Source organism: Peromyscus leucopus, chromosome X, assembly GCF_004664715.2.
Source record: "Peromyscus leucopus breed LL Stock chromosome X, UCI_PerLeu_2.1, whole genome shotgun sequence".
NCBI lineage: Eukaryota > Metazoa > Chordata > Mammalia > Rodentia > Cricetidae > Peromyscus > Peromyscus leucopus.
Window position 1 is genome coordinate 118,867,420 of NC_051083.1, and position 13,074 is coordinate 118,880,493.

General features: G+C 42.5%; 1 protein-coding gene across 1 annotated transcript in view; it reads left to right on the top strand.

The window, feature by feature from the left end:
* Ints6l (integrator complex subunit 6 like) overlaps positions 1-13,074 on the top strand; it is a 62,979-nt gene that overhangs the window by 9,276 nt on the left and 40,629 nt on the right.

Below are 13,074 nucleotides of genomic sequence, written 5' to 3' on the forward strand. Positions count from 1 at the left end.
CTTAGAGGGAAATGCTTTGTGGTGGTGGTGGGGTCCACCTGTCAGGAAAGCACCTAGGAGTCTTACTTACTTCTGGGAGATTCAACTCTTAATGGGGTTTCCGGGGGCCATCTGATTGCATTGTTACTATAAAGGATCCAATTTACAGAATAAGTGTGTAATTATGAGGATGCAAGTACAGAGAAGCCTGTTAATAACATGCAAAAGATGTGGGAGGGACTAGAGTGTGGCACAGTGCTAGAGTAATTGAGTGTGTGAGGCCCCAGCACTATTAAAAATTTTTTTTTGTAGCCAAGTTTTGGGTCCTCCTAAATCCTATCTTAAGGTCAAATGTGTTGTCTAGACCTTCTGGTATACCATATATTTCAGATACGAATTGACTTGTGGCTGCTTCCTTGTAAAAGCGAACAGTCAAATGCTTGCTTTCTAATAATAGCAGCTGACAATTATTGAGCAATGCTTATATACAGGGCAGCTTGCCAGTGAATATAAAGAGTTTATTTAGTTTATCTCCCCAGTCAGCCTATGTCAAAGGTATTATTATCACCACTTAGTAGATAAGTCAGAGACGTTTATCTGGGGCCCAGAGAGGTTAAGAAACACAGCTGATAGCAACATGCCTCCATTCCAGAAGCTCTTCTAATACGATAGTGCATAGTAACTTAGCAATCACCTAGCAAGGGAAAAGTATTGTTGCAAATGTTATTTTTATTATTTAGCTGGCTCTTTCCAGGTGAATATCACTGTACATTTCTGCCTTTGATGTCCTACAGTTGGGCCCCTGTTTAGCACAGTCGTGGAGTTATTCCGGTAGAGAGTGGATGGAACTTGAGATAGGGTATATTATGCATATTCTGGCAAGTGGAGAGGCTGAGTAGGCCCTGTGAAAACAGTAGCAGGTTGGCAAAAACAGCAAGGTGGTTTTTGGCTACTCAAAGATGGCTGGAAATGACTATGTTTCTTTGCTTTACCAATCACCTGATAGGTATTTTGGTTGTGAGGGAAGAAAAGTATCTAGTGCCCTCCACAGCAGCCACTTGGTGTCTTCTAAGCTGAAACCTGTAGTTGAAGCAGGGTTGTTGTTTGTTTTTGTTTTTGTTTTTTGACAGGGTTTCTCTGTATAACAGTCCTGGCTGTCCTGGAACTTGCTCTGTAGACCAGGCTGGCCTCGAACTCAGAGATCCATCTGCTTCTGTGAGTGCTGGGATTAAAGGTGTGAGCCACCACTGCCTGACTGAAACAGGTTTTTTTTTTTTTTCAAGCCCTAGATGCACCAGACTCCGGATGGGTCTGGGCCTCCCCTGCTGGTATGGCCCCTATTTCATCCAGAACTTCCAATCTCCTCAAAGCGTGGTTGAGAGTACTCTCTTACTTATTTAGATGACCTGGAATGGGGAGGTGGGTTTTAAAGAAGAACTGGAGACACTGGCAGAATTACCACTGAGTCGTGACTGGAAAAACATTATATGCAGACTTTTGTGGTACTGTACCACATGCTGACAGGAAAAGGTAGAGCTTTTGTACACTTTCTGCTTCTCCAATTCATTACTTGCCACTCTTTAATTCAGCAATTTTCAACATGTGGGTCTTGACCCCTTGGGGGCTTGAACCACCCTTTCACAGGGGCCGCATATCAGATATTTACATTACAATTCATTGTAGTAGCCTAATTACAGTTAGGAAGTAGCAATGGAATAATTGTATGGCTGGGAGTCAGCACAGCACAAGGAACTGTATTAAGGGTCACAGTCTTAGGAAGGCTGAGAAGTGCTGCTCTAATTACTTATGTCCTGCCCCCTGGCTTGAATAATCTGGTAAATTTAGTTCCAAAGCCAAGGGCTAGGACTTGAATGCTATTGAGCAAAAACGGCTCAACAGTTTTATCTGTGAAGCCAAGGAATACTACTGTTGAGAAAATATGGTTTACGGAAGCCTTAGGGTTTCTTTGCTTTAGAACTGCTTTTTTGGGGGGCGGGGGCAGAGCTGATGTGACGGCTCACTGAGTAGAAGCACTGACCGCGCAGGCCTGGCAACCTGAGTATGATCCTCCGAAGCCACTCAAGGTGGAAGGAAGGAACTGACTTCACATTTGCGCCGTGTCACATGGGCTTACACACCCAGTACACACATGCAATAATAATAAATACAAAGTTAAAAAAGGAATGCCTTGGACTTCTACATGACTTTGCAAGGAGTTTACTAATGTTTCTTCTCTAATGTTTCTTCTCCTTGCCCTTAGCTAAATTTGAAAGTAACTACCTCTTCCTTCTAGAAACTTGTCACTTCCTCTATTCTGTTTCCCTGCTTTTCTATCTTCCCACCCTTGTCCTGTCTCTTAGTTTTTCCTTTGATGAAGTGAATGCATCCTGTTCCTTTCATGGTTTCGGATATTCTGTCTGTATGGATGCTTCCCCGCTTTGTGTTTTTCACTCAGGTATCTCAGTTGACTATAGGATGTCCTCAGTCACAGGTAGGACATCCACAGATCTAAAACCTTCTGTAGCCCCCTCTTTTAGTCACTTAGGATCGAAAGCAAACCATGATGTAGCTTTGATTATGCCTTTCCATCTTTTTTTCTATGACCTAGATGGCATTCCTCTGAAATGTCTCCTACACCCCTATCTTCAACTCGGTCCAAGCCCTCAATGTTTTAATGCTTTGAACATTATACCAACCTTCTAATTGGTCTTCCAGGGGCCTCCCATGTTCCTACTTTCCACTCAAACTGAATGTTCGCTCTCTTTAAAATTTCATTTCATCACATCACCCTCCCCATGAACCTTCAAAGAACTGCTCCATGTGTCGGCCTATAAATTTATACTTCATCATTTCTGGCCTAACACGCAGCCAGACCTGTCTCTTCTACCTGCTGAGTGTGACTCGCCACTCTGTTCACAACTCTTAGAACCTCAGTAACAAAGGAACTAGAGATCCACGAAGGCCTGGGGTGGGGGAGGGAGAGGGAAGGAAGTGAACTGAAAGTATCCCATTAAGGGTGTGACTTGAGGGGGATGATGTGACAGAAGGTGCTTTTAAACTGCTGTTGTAATGATGAGAGGCTGCAGAGGGGCTGGGGGAGGGGCTGGAGTATGTATGACCTTTAGTGGTTTATTAGCCTGAGCCAGACCAAGATGGTTTGGTTTCAATTGGCCTGGAGTTGCCTGGAAGCACATTTGTTTAGTGAGAAGCCCCAGTCTCTGCATTTCCGTCTCCATGGAAGGGAGCCTGTATAACTAGGCAATCGGCTGTGGGATTCTTGGGACCGGGATCAAACGTTTATTCAGCCGTGGCACTGGAAAGTAAGGAATCCCTTCGGCTTTAGTTCTCAGACAAGAATGCCAGTGAGGCACAAACCAGAGCTTCATTTTCATGACATTTCCCCAGGTATAGTAACACTGGAAATTTCGTTGTTTTTGAGACAAGGTCTCTCTGTAGCCCTGGCTGTCCTGGAACTTGCTATGTAGATCACACTGGCCTCGAACTCAGAGAGATACATCCACCTGCCGCTGCCTCCCAAGTGCTAGGCTTAAAGGCGTGTGCCACTGTGCCCCGTGTAAACTTCATCAAAGTGATGCTTTCAAGCTATATGTTAAAAAGAGATTCAGTACCCAGGTATCTTTATATGAGACAAATGTCAAAAACTGGATTAGTACATCCTGTCTGCCAGACAAGGCTTTCCACTGCTGTGATTCCTGCAGGGTGTGCCATCTTAGGTGTGTGGGCATCGCTGGGCTGGAAGGCAGGAGACCTAGGTTTTTAACCTGAGTCTGCTGCTAATTACACCCATGACCCCCGGCAAGCCACTTAACCTTCTGTGGTGTCAGTTTCCTCGTCTGCTAAAGGAAAGGATCAGACTGGATTATTTCCATGGTTCCTTCCTGAAAAGGGGTGGGAGAAAATTGTAGGACTAAATGGCAGGAAATGGAATAATTGAGGATTGGAATTCAAGGTGATTTAGAAATTACTTGAAGTTTCAGAAAATAGCTCCTCGGTGTGCTTAACGTGTTCCAGTGCACGCTTGTTTAAGTTGGTGCGTGGCACCCCAGTTTACACTGTTTCTGTTTGCTGCTACAAAGTTTGGTTTCCGCACAGCTCCTATCAACAATCACTTCAGAATCCAGGTGGTTAAGGTTGATGGACAGACTAGTTTTCTTCTTATGTGTAGATTTTCAACAACGAATACATGTTACTTTTATTTTGTGCAAATCAGCTCATAATTTTTGAGATAGTTTTGAAAAAGAATTAGTCTATTGGGAAGAGCTGCTGTGTAATATTAGAACGTTGCAAATGACCATTCTGTTATGGGCTGCTGTTTTGCTGTGTTTGTATTGCTTAGTCTCATTCCTTACCAGGTGTGTTTCTCCCTGGGCCATCAGTGTGAATTTTTATTATGTATATGTGCCCATAAAAACGTCTCACTGTAGCTAGGCTGGATGTCACATAATTGAATTCCTAGCAGTCAGAAGGCTAAGGCATACAGATTGTGAGTTTGAAGCTAGCCTGAGCTATGTAGTGGGACTCCTTGGAAAAAAGTCTCATATTGGTGCCAATATTGAAACAAAAGTGCATGCAATCTGCACAGTAGCATTTAAAACTATTTATTGATTTATTTGTATGTGTGTATGTATGTGCATGTAAGTGCAGATGCCCACAGAGGTCAAAAGAGGGTGTTCGATCCTTAGGAGCTGGAGTTGCAAGTCATTGTAAGCTGCCTGATGTGAGTGCTGGGAATCAAATTCAAATCCCTCTTTTTTTCTGAGGTAGGGTTTCTCTGTGTGACAGTCCTGGCTGTTCTGGAATTCACTTTGTAGACCTGGGTGGCCTCGAACTCACAGAGATCCACCTGCCTCTGCCTCCTGAGTGCCGGGATTAGGGGTGTGCACCATCACTGCCTGTTTTTTTTTTTTCTTTTTGTCTTGTCTGAAGCACGTGGATGGACATCAGTAGTTGGACCCACAAAATGATAGCAGTCTGTGTTCTCGAGCAGAGAAGTCGTTTAGTGAATTAGAATGGACTTTGCACATTTTAGCGAGTTCAGGACACAGGAGCTGTCAAGAAAGAACTCAAACAGAAAGGAATCCAAGAGAACTGAGCCGTCCTTAAACAAGTGTGCTGTAAGAAAGAGGTGTACTAATCGAACGCTAACCAAAGGCACCCTTTGGCCTCCTAAAGTGTTAGTGCCTTGAGTCACATGCAAAAGCCACAGGCTGCTTCTCTATGACTTTGAGGCTAGTCTCTTCTACGTAACAGGTTCCAGGCCAGCCAGGGCTATGCCTCAATGAAATAAAATAAGAAAAAAAAACTATGAAAAGCTTCACAAAGGAAAGCGAGTTAAATAACTCGATGTTGAGGCACTAATGTGCCTCAGAGGGTGACAGAATACCATGTAAGCAGAGAGTCTTAGGAGGAGGTACACAAAGCAACAGTTACATTCTTGTTAATGGACAATGTGTGCCTCCTCCCTTCACGGGTAGGTTAGAGAAAAACAATTTAAATGGATATGTTAGTGATTTTAGCTGTCACAGTGTTCTGTTATTGGTGCATCTTCTATATAGAGATTGGAGTCCAAACAGACCTGGGTCTGTCTACAGACTCATGTGCTTCAGAAGCTGAGGCTAGAGGACTGTCAAGAGTTTAAGATCAGCCTAGTCTAGATATTGAGTTCCAGGGCAGTTTGGGCTACAGGATGAGACCCTACCTCAAAAGAAATAAGAAGCTAAAGTTGGGGCTGGAGAGATGGCTCAGCAATTTAAGAGCACTTGTTGCTCTTGCGGAGGACCGGAGTTCAGTGCCCAGCACCCACATGGCAGCTCATGACTGTTGTAACTCTAGTTCTAGGGGATCTGATCCCCTCTTCTGGCGTCCCTGGCCACCAGGTGTGTATATGGTACCTATACACATAAACAGGCAAAACATATGCATAAGATAAAACAAATCAATTTTTAAAAAAAGGTCTTTGAAAACCCCAAACAAACAAACCAAAACAAGCCCCCAAAGTGGGAGGTGGGTGGAAAATTGAAGAATTGGAATCCATTTTAATGGTGAGGAGAAAATTCTTGGCACTGAATGTTTTAAGTTGCCTGAATTTGGCATAATGCTAAGGGCAGGGACCAAGAGAAAAGCCATTTGTTTTCTGGAGAGACAAGGTTGATTGGAAAAGCTGGGCATATTAGTTTTTTTACAGCATTCTGTCTTACTCATCAGTTTACTGACACAGAAACAGTTCATGTTAACAAAGATGATACAATGTCAAATTGAAGAAGAAAGTAAATTGGCTAAAAACTACTGTTGAGATTGATTTATTGCAATTGTCTGGGTTGCTGCAGAGCAGCTTTCCCTGAACTTATGGAGAGCAGATGGAAAAAGGAAAATTGTTTATCTTTCAACAAGAGAATTGATGGCCCCGCTATATTTAGACTCCTTGGCTTTAACTTGGGACATCTGGGGAAATACTCAGATCCGTTAATCATCTAGTTTGTAACCATCTACAAAGCAGCACAGAGTCTAGAATAGCTCTTTAGCATAGGCTTATGAAGAACAAACACTATCGGGCTGATTTCACTTTCTTTCATGCAAAACACAATGTGCGGCCTCGGGAGGGAAAGCAGCATGTATTGTCTCCCTGGTGTGGACAGCAGCCCTTGTTACTCAGTTGGGCTCGCCTCAGCTGGGATGACTTGGACTGGACTGTCAGGAGAGTGTCAAGATAGGTTGAGGAGCAAAGGTGCCCCCAAAATGAGTCAGGGCAGTGGCTCAGCACTAAGTTGGGAACATTAGAAGCTCTGCTATTCCAGAGAGAGGGTCACGGCCTGCTGTGTGAGAGAACTGTAATGTGTAAGGAGCTTTTTCTCTTTGAAGATCCACTGCTGGTATCTTTCGATAGCTAACCATACTAGAAAATCTTAATAATCTCTTTTTCTCTTTGTAAATACTCAGTTTACATACAGTATGTAAGGAACACTTCCTACGTGGACGTTTAAGCGTAGCTGACCTAACTATCTTTATGCATTACTTTGAATGGGAATGTTAACACTGTGTTTATTAAACTTATGAATTATGCTAAGTCAAACAAGGTCACTGATATTTTGGAAAAGGATTACAAATGACCTTTAGAGACAGAGCAGAAGCGTTCAGAAAGGGCTCTAACACCACTCCCACATCCCTCCCCTTCAAGCACAGTTGATCTTCTAGCTCCTTTACTTGTTTATACTTCTGGCAAGGTTTAATAGAGGGCAGAGTTCTTCTAGTTTAGAAAACCCCTACATTAGAGAAGTAGTCTCTGGGAAATGGGATGAAGTTCAGGATGCTGAGATTTGAGGGTGGGGAGTGGGGTGATAAAAACTTTTTTTTCCTCCTCCATTTGAAGCCAGTGGAGAAATAGACACAAGAACCAGCGAGTCCCTTTGTTGTTGTTTTTTAGACAGGATCTGGCTAGCCTCCAGCTCTCTGTCCTCCTGCCTCAGCCTTCCCAAATGCAGGGATTACAAGCATCAGCCATGACAGTCAGCTCAGAGTTCTAAGTAACACCTTTATTCCTGATGAAGGCTAGGCTAAGAATCCAATCTAGATGCACGATCATAAAGAGTTTTCAGATATTACATACTGATACACTCCCTTGTTGGTCTGTTTAGGGCAAGAGCCTACCTCATAAGTCTTACATGTCAGAGAACAAAGCAGGCAGTTCAAGGGGCTCTAGCAATAGTCTGGGAAAGACAATGCTGGCTGCCTGGTCCTCAACCAAGCAGTTGGATTAGAAGGTAAAGATGACGGCAGTGAGAAGCCTCTTTAGGCTTCCCACCTCCGAGGAGAGTCTCTCTACTGCGTGGAGGTATAACTGTGATATATGGCTAGTGGACAGTCAGGCCGAGCTGAAAACAGAACTGAGGACACTGAGACACAGAAAGCCCTGTGCTTTTCTATTGATATGAAAGGATATTTTGAGTTGGCTATGCAAATTTAAATCAGGCCTAAATTAACTTGCTTTATAAGGTAGCAGATACTTTCCTTCTGTAGGTCAGCTTTACTTACATGATTATTATAAGACATAGAATTATAGGGTAAATAAATGCTTAGATAAGAATTGTTATGGGTGTGGAATTACAGGCTATGAAAATCAGAAGGGATGTTAGTTTTGGCTTTTTTGTTTGTTTGTTTGTTTGTTTTTATTTAAGACAGGGTTTCATTGTGTAGCCCTGGCTGGCCTGGAATTCTCTGTGTAGACCAGGCTGGCTTCAAACTCACTGCCCGTCTCTTTCTCTCAAGGGCTGGGGTTAAAGACGTGTACTATCATGCCTGGCTTGACATTGGTTTTATAGCCCTTTCATTTACTGGATGAAGAAACAGTGCCCCAGACACTTATTCTGGACCATGCCAGGTTAGTCAGTGACAGCCAGGGCTAGATGAAGGTCATATAATTTCGAATTTACTGCCCCCACCCCCAAGTGTTCTGTACTTAGCCATCAGGGAAAACAGGCTGAGTAAAATGCAATTTGAAAACCCTACTAACTTTGAACTTCGTTACTCTAACAGAACTTGTCTATGAGGTCTCTTAGGGAATATGTGGAGGAGTATATGATGTGGAGGAGTGTATAATGTAGGGAGATGCTCTAAGGTTAGGCTGGCTTGCTTCAAATCCTGGCTTAGCCTTGATGAACCTCATCTTCATCTAGAAAATGGGTATAATAATAGTACCACCCTTCTTATGCTTCTGAGGCTAAAATAAGAATGATATATAGCTATTCTACACTTTGCATATGTGAATTCCTAGTGTATAAACACTGGTAAAGATTATCTGCTATTATTCACCATAATCCTCCTGAGATACTTTGAAAACTTGACCTGTGAAGACAATGAATGCTCAATTTTGGATTTTACTCATCCCAGGTTACTCCTTTGCTCTAACCTTCCTTCTCTAGATATCCCAGGCTAGGAATATTGTCGTCATCCCCTTTTGGACCTGCCCTCTATTACCAAGTCATAACTTGTGCGTTTCATATGTTTTTCAGTTTACTCTGCCTCTGTCCTGTCGCGCTTCTGGCCCTGGTTGCATCAAGCCTGGGTTACTATATAGTTTCTTTTTCTGACTTGCATTCTTCCTCTGGTCTGTTTTGGTTGTTGCTACCAGACTGGTCCTTCAGAGGCATTGTTTTATCTTGTTTCCCGTGGCCCTGAAATCTGTAATGACTCCATTGTCTGTTCCCTCAAAGGCCAGCCCTCATGTCTGACCTCCATGTCCCTAGCAGATCATCAGTGATTAAAAGAAATAATACAATGCCTGCCATATACAATTGAAAATAGTCAAGTAGCAACATTTAAAAAATACCCTTTGTGATGGCACTTACATTTAGTCTTAACACTTGGGAGGCTGAGACAGAAAGAACAGCAGTTTACATGGATTTTTTTTTTTTTTTTTTTTTTTTTTTGGTTTTTTGAGACAGGGTTTTGTGCCTTTCCTGGATCTCGCTCTGTAGACCAGGCTGGCCTCGAACTCACAAAGATCCGCCTGCCTCTGCCTCCCGAGTGCTGGGATTAAAGGCGTGTACCACCACCACCCGACAAGATTCTATTCTTTAATTACATATATGTGTATCTATATCTGGGTATGTGCATGGGAGTCCATATGCCTTCAGAAGTCAGAGGAGTACGATTTCTGTGGAGCTGCAGTTACAGGTGGTTGTGAGCCCGCCCACATGGGTATTGGAATCCAACTTGTGTCTTCTACAAAAGCAGGATGTGCTCCTAATCAGTGAGTCATTTCTCCAGCCCTTTATTAGTTTATTTTAACTGAACATGTCTCAGAGAGTATCATTTTAATATAATCAGTATAAAATAAATAGTGAGATTTTGAATTACTTGGGAGAAGAGTCTATACCCTCAAAACCTCATGTGTAGAGCTGAGGAAGTAACTCTGTGGTAGATTCCTTGCCCAGCATGTGAAGATTCCTAGGTTCTGTCCTCAACACACAAAAAGCTCCTATGTGTATTCTGTTTTTCTATCACATCTTCATTTCAACCATGCACATTTCAAATGTTCAGTAGTCACATGGTGTTCTACTTGTCATCACTGTTCCTTCCACAGAAAAGAACCAAATTTCACCTCTTCCTTGCTTGTTCAAACAGAATAGAGTGATAGTGTACCAAATGGCTGGACTGTTCTAAGCCGGTACCAAGTGTGAACATGCTTTGTAAGCATAGTTCTGCAAGAATATATGGAAGTTATTATTTCACACAAGAGTAAAATGTCTTGGAAGTAGAGTCATTTGAACGAAATGCCTGGTTGGGGACACAGCTTGGTGATATAGTGCTTGCCTCCCATGCCTGATGCCATAAGTTCAGTTCCCAGTCCAGAGAAGAGAAAGTCTTCTGCATTAGGGACTAGGACTGCAGCTCAGTGGTGGAGTGTGGACTTCAAGAGGAAAAGGACACATTAGCTGTCCTGAATTGAACTGTGAAAAAATATAACCTCAAGCAGTGAATGGAGAATATTAACATGTATGTTATCCTGCTGTTTCTTTATAATGGCTTTTTAGGAAGAAATTAGTTACACTAATAAGGTTTTCTAAATTTTTCAATTCTTGTCTTCTAGCCTTTCTTCCTTATTGAAAATTAACTTACTTTCTTGAAATAGGATGCAGGCAGCTACCAAAAAAACCATTGCTTTCAACACCTTGTAGCACTCAAGTATGGAATGACATTAAAATTTTTTCATATTGTCCAAGTCAATATAAAGGCTAAGAATTGACCTAAAAACAGATGTTAGATATTTAGACCTTGAAACCATTTGTAAAATGCTTTCAAGCTATGCTATGAAAGGAAATTTTAAGGAGTAAGTATCCTGACAAATTGATGAGTAAGACTAGTCAAAACCAGGATGCATGCATTTTTTAAAATCCCCATGAGTTGGCCCCTCTGTCAGCTCCTCACTTCAGCCACTGTTGGTGACGGAATACAGTGCTTTGCGCATGCTAGGCAAACAGTGCCATTGTGCTACATCCCTGTTGGTTTGTTTTACTATTTTGTTTTTGTCTGACTGTTCTTGAGACAAAATTTTGGTTCGTAGATTAAGCTGGCTTCAAGCTTTCAGCCGTGCCTCAGTCTCCTGAGTGCTGGATTACAGCTGTGCACTACCATGCCTAGCTGTCCATTAAAATGTTAATAGTTATCGGTTTATTTATGTGCTTACTGTGTGCATGTGAATATGCCACAGAGTATATGTAGAGGTCAAAGGACTACTTTCAGGAGGTATTTCTCTCCTCCCGCCATGGGGGTCTTAAGGATTAAACTCAGGTCATCAGGCTTGGCAACAGGTGCCTTTACCCGCAGAGACTTACCCCTCACACATTTATTTATTTTTTTTTAAAAGTTATTTATCCACTTGTGTGTATGTGCATCTATGTGTACGTATATGGGCATGTGTGTCGTGGCACACATATGCCAATAAGAGGACAATTGATGGGAGTCAGTTCTCCTTTGCTACTCTTATGGGTCGTGGGGGTTGAGCTCACGCTGTGTGACTTGATGGCAAACACTTTTACTCTCTGAGCCATCTTGCTTCCTCCTTTTGAGATAGAGTCCAGGCTGGCCTTGAATTTCATTTGTAGTCTGGCTGGACTGTCTCTACCATATAAGTGCTGGACTTATAAAGCAGGTCCCACCACATTTGACAATATTGATGAGTTTTAAAGTGACTTCCAAATAGTACACTCATTTCCCTTTACTCATACTCTGACCTGTCCTGTGGCCCTTTAGGAGTTCAACACTTAATATGGATATAAACATAAGCTCATAGTGTATAACTAATATTGCTGATGAAGTAAGGATTCCATCATTCATAGGTTTCCCCAAGCTAGAAACCCAAACCTGATGCATGCCCCCCTTTCCCTCATGCATCCCACTAAATTAGGTGCTGAATCCGTACAGTAACTCCACCTCTTCGAGTACTTCCTTAGTCTGCAATCACCTCTCCTCCTTGCCACCCTCATTCAGGCTTTTGCCCTAGCTCAGGCTTTCGTCACTTTTCTCTTGGCTACTGCAACAGTCTCCAAACCAGTTTTCCTGCCTCAAGCTTCAGTCTTCCCTCCACCCCTCAATTTAGTCTCCAGCTCCTAGCAGAACGATCTTGCTAAAATGCAGATCTGATCACACCACTCCCCTAATTAAAAAGAACACTGCGTTCTTCCCAGGACTGCAGATACAATCCAAACTACTGAGTGTGCTGTACAAAGCACTTAATTGTCAGAGCCCAAATTATCCCATTAGCCTAGCCTTCTGCCATATATCCAGAGCAATAATAATATTATTAGTGGTTCTCCAGTAAGGTTCATCCTTTTAGGAACTGTTCTCTTCTTTTGATGGTTCTTGCTACTTCTCACATCAATAAGACATGTCATCTTCAGGCTTGTTCTAATGTCCCTTCTTCCTTCACATTGTGGCCATTTGTTCTTTTATTCTCTGTGTCTTATGGTGCTTTGAGAGAGGAGGAGACTAGAAACAGTGTTTGCTGTAGTTGAATTGATAATGGGCATCATGACTTTAGCTAAATATTAAATACAAATTACTAAGTTCATCTCTGTATTACTTCCTCTTTCTGCCTCCAGCTGTACTGCTCTGGTTGGTGTACCTTCAGTGTTCAGCTTATCATCCTTGTCCTCATCGTCCTCCAGGCTCAAGTGACTGACACGCAGTCTTCTACATTGCCAAGCTGTGCCATGTGCATTCACCTTTGCTGACACACTGCTCTGTGACATACTGAGAGCTGCCATCGTCTTCTTTTGGCTTCTCTTCTTATATCTCACCGTTGCTTTGTTTTGATAGTCACCACTGACCAGGCAGTATGATCCTTTCCTTCCTCCAATTCTGCAGACTAATCACAGCAACAGTGGGCTGTTGACCTTGAATTTTGGCTCTTTGCTGCGATTTGTAGCTTCCAGGGGTGCTTAGAAGCTGTAGTTCATTGCAAAAACTTTTCTTTTTCTTCTTATTCTACATTTGGGATTTTGTGAATCTTTAATAGTGCCAACAGGATTGTCTCCAAATAAATACGGCTCTGCTCTATTTGTTTGTTATCTATCTATC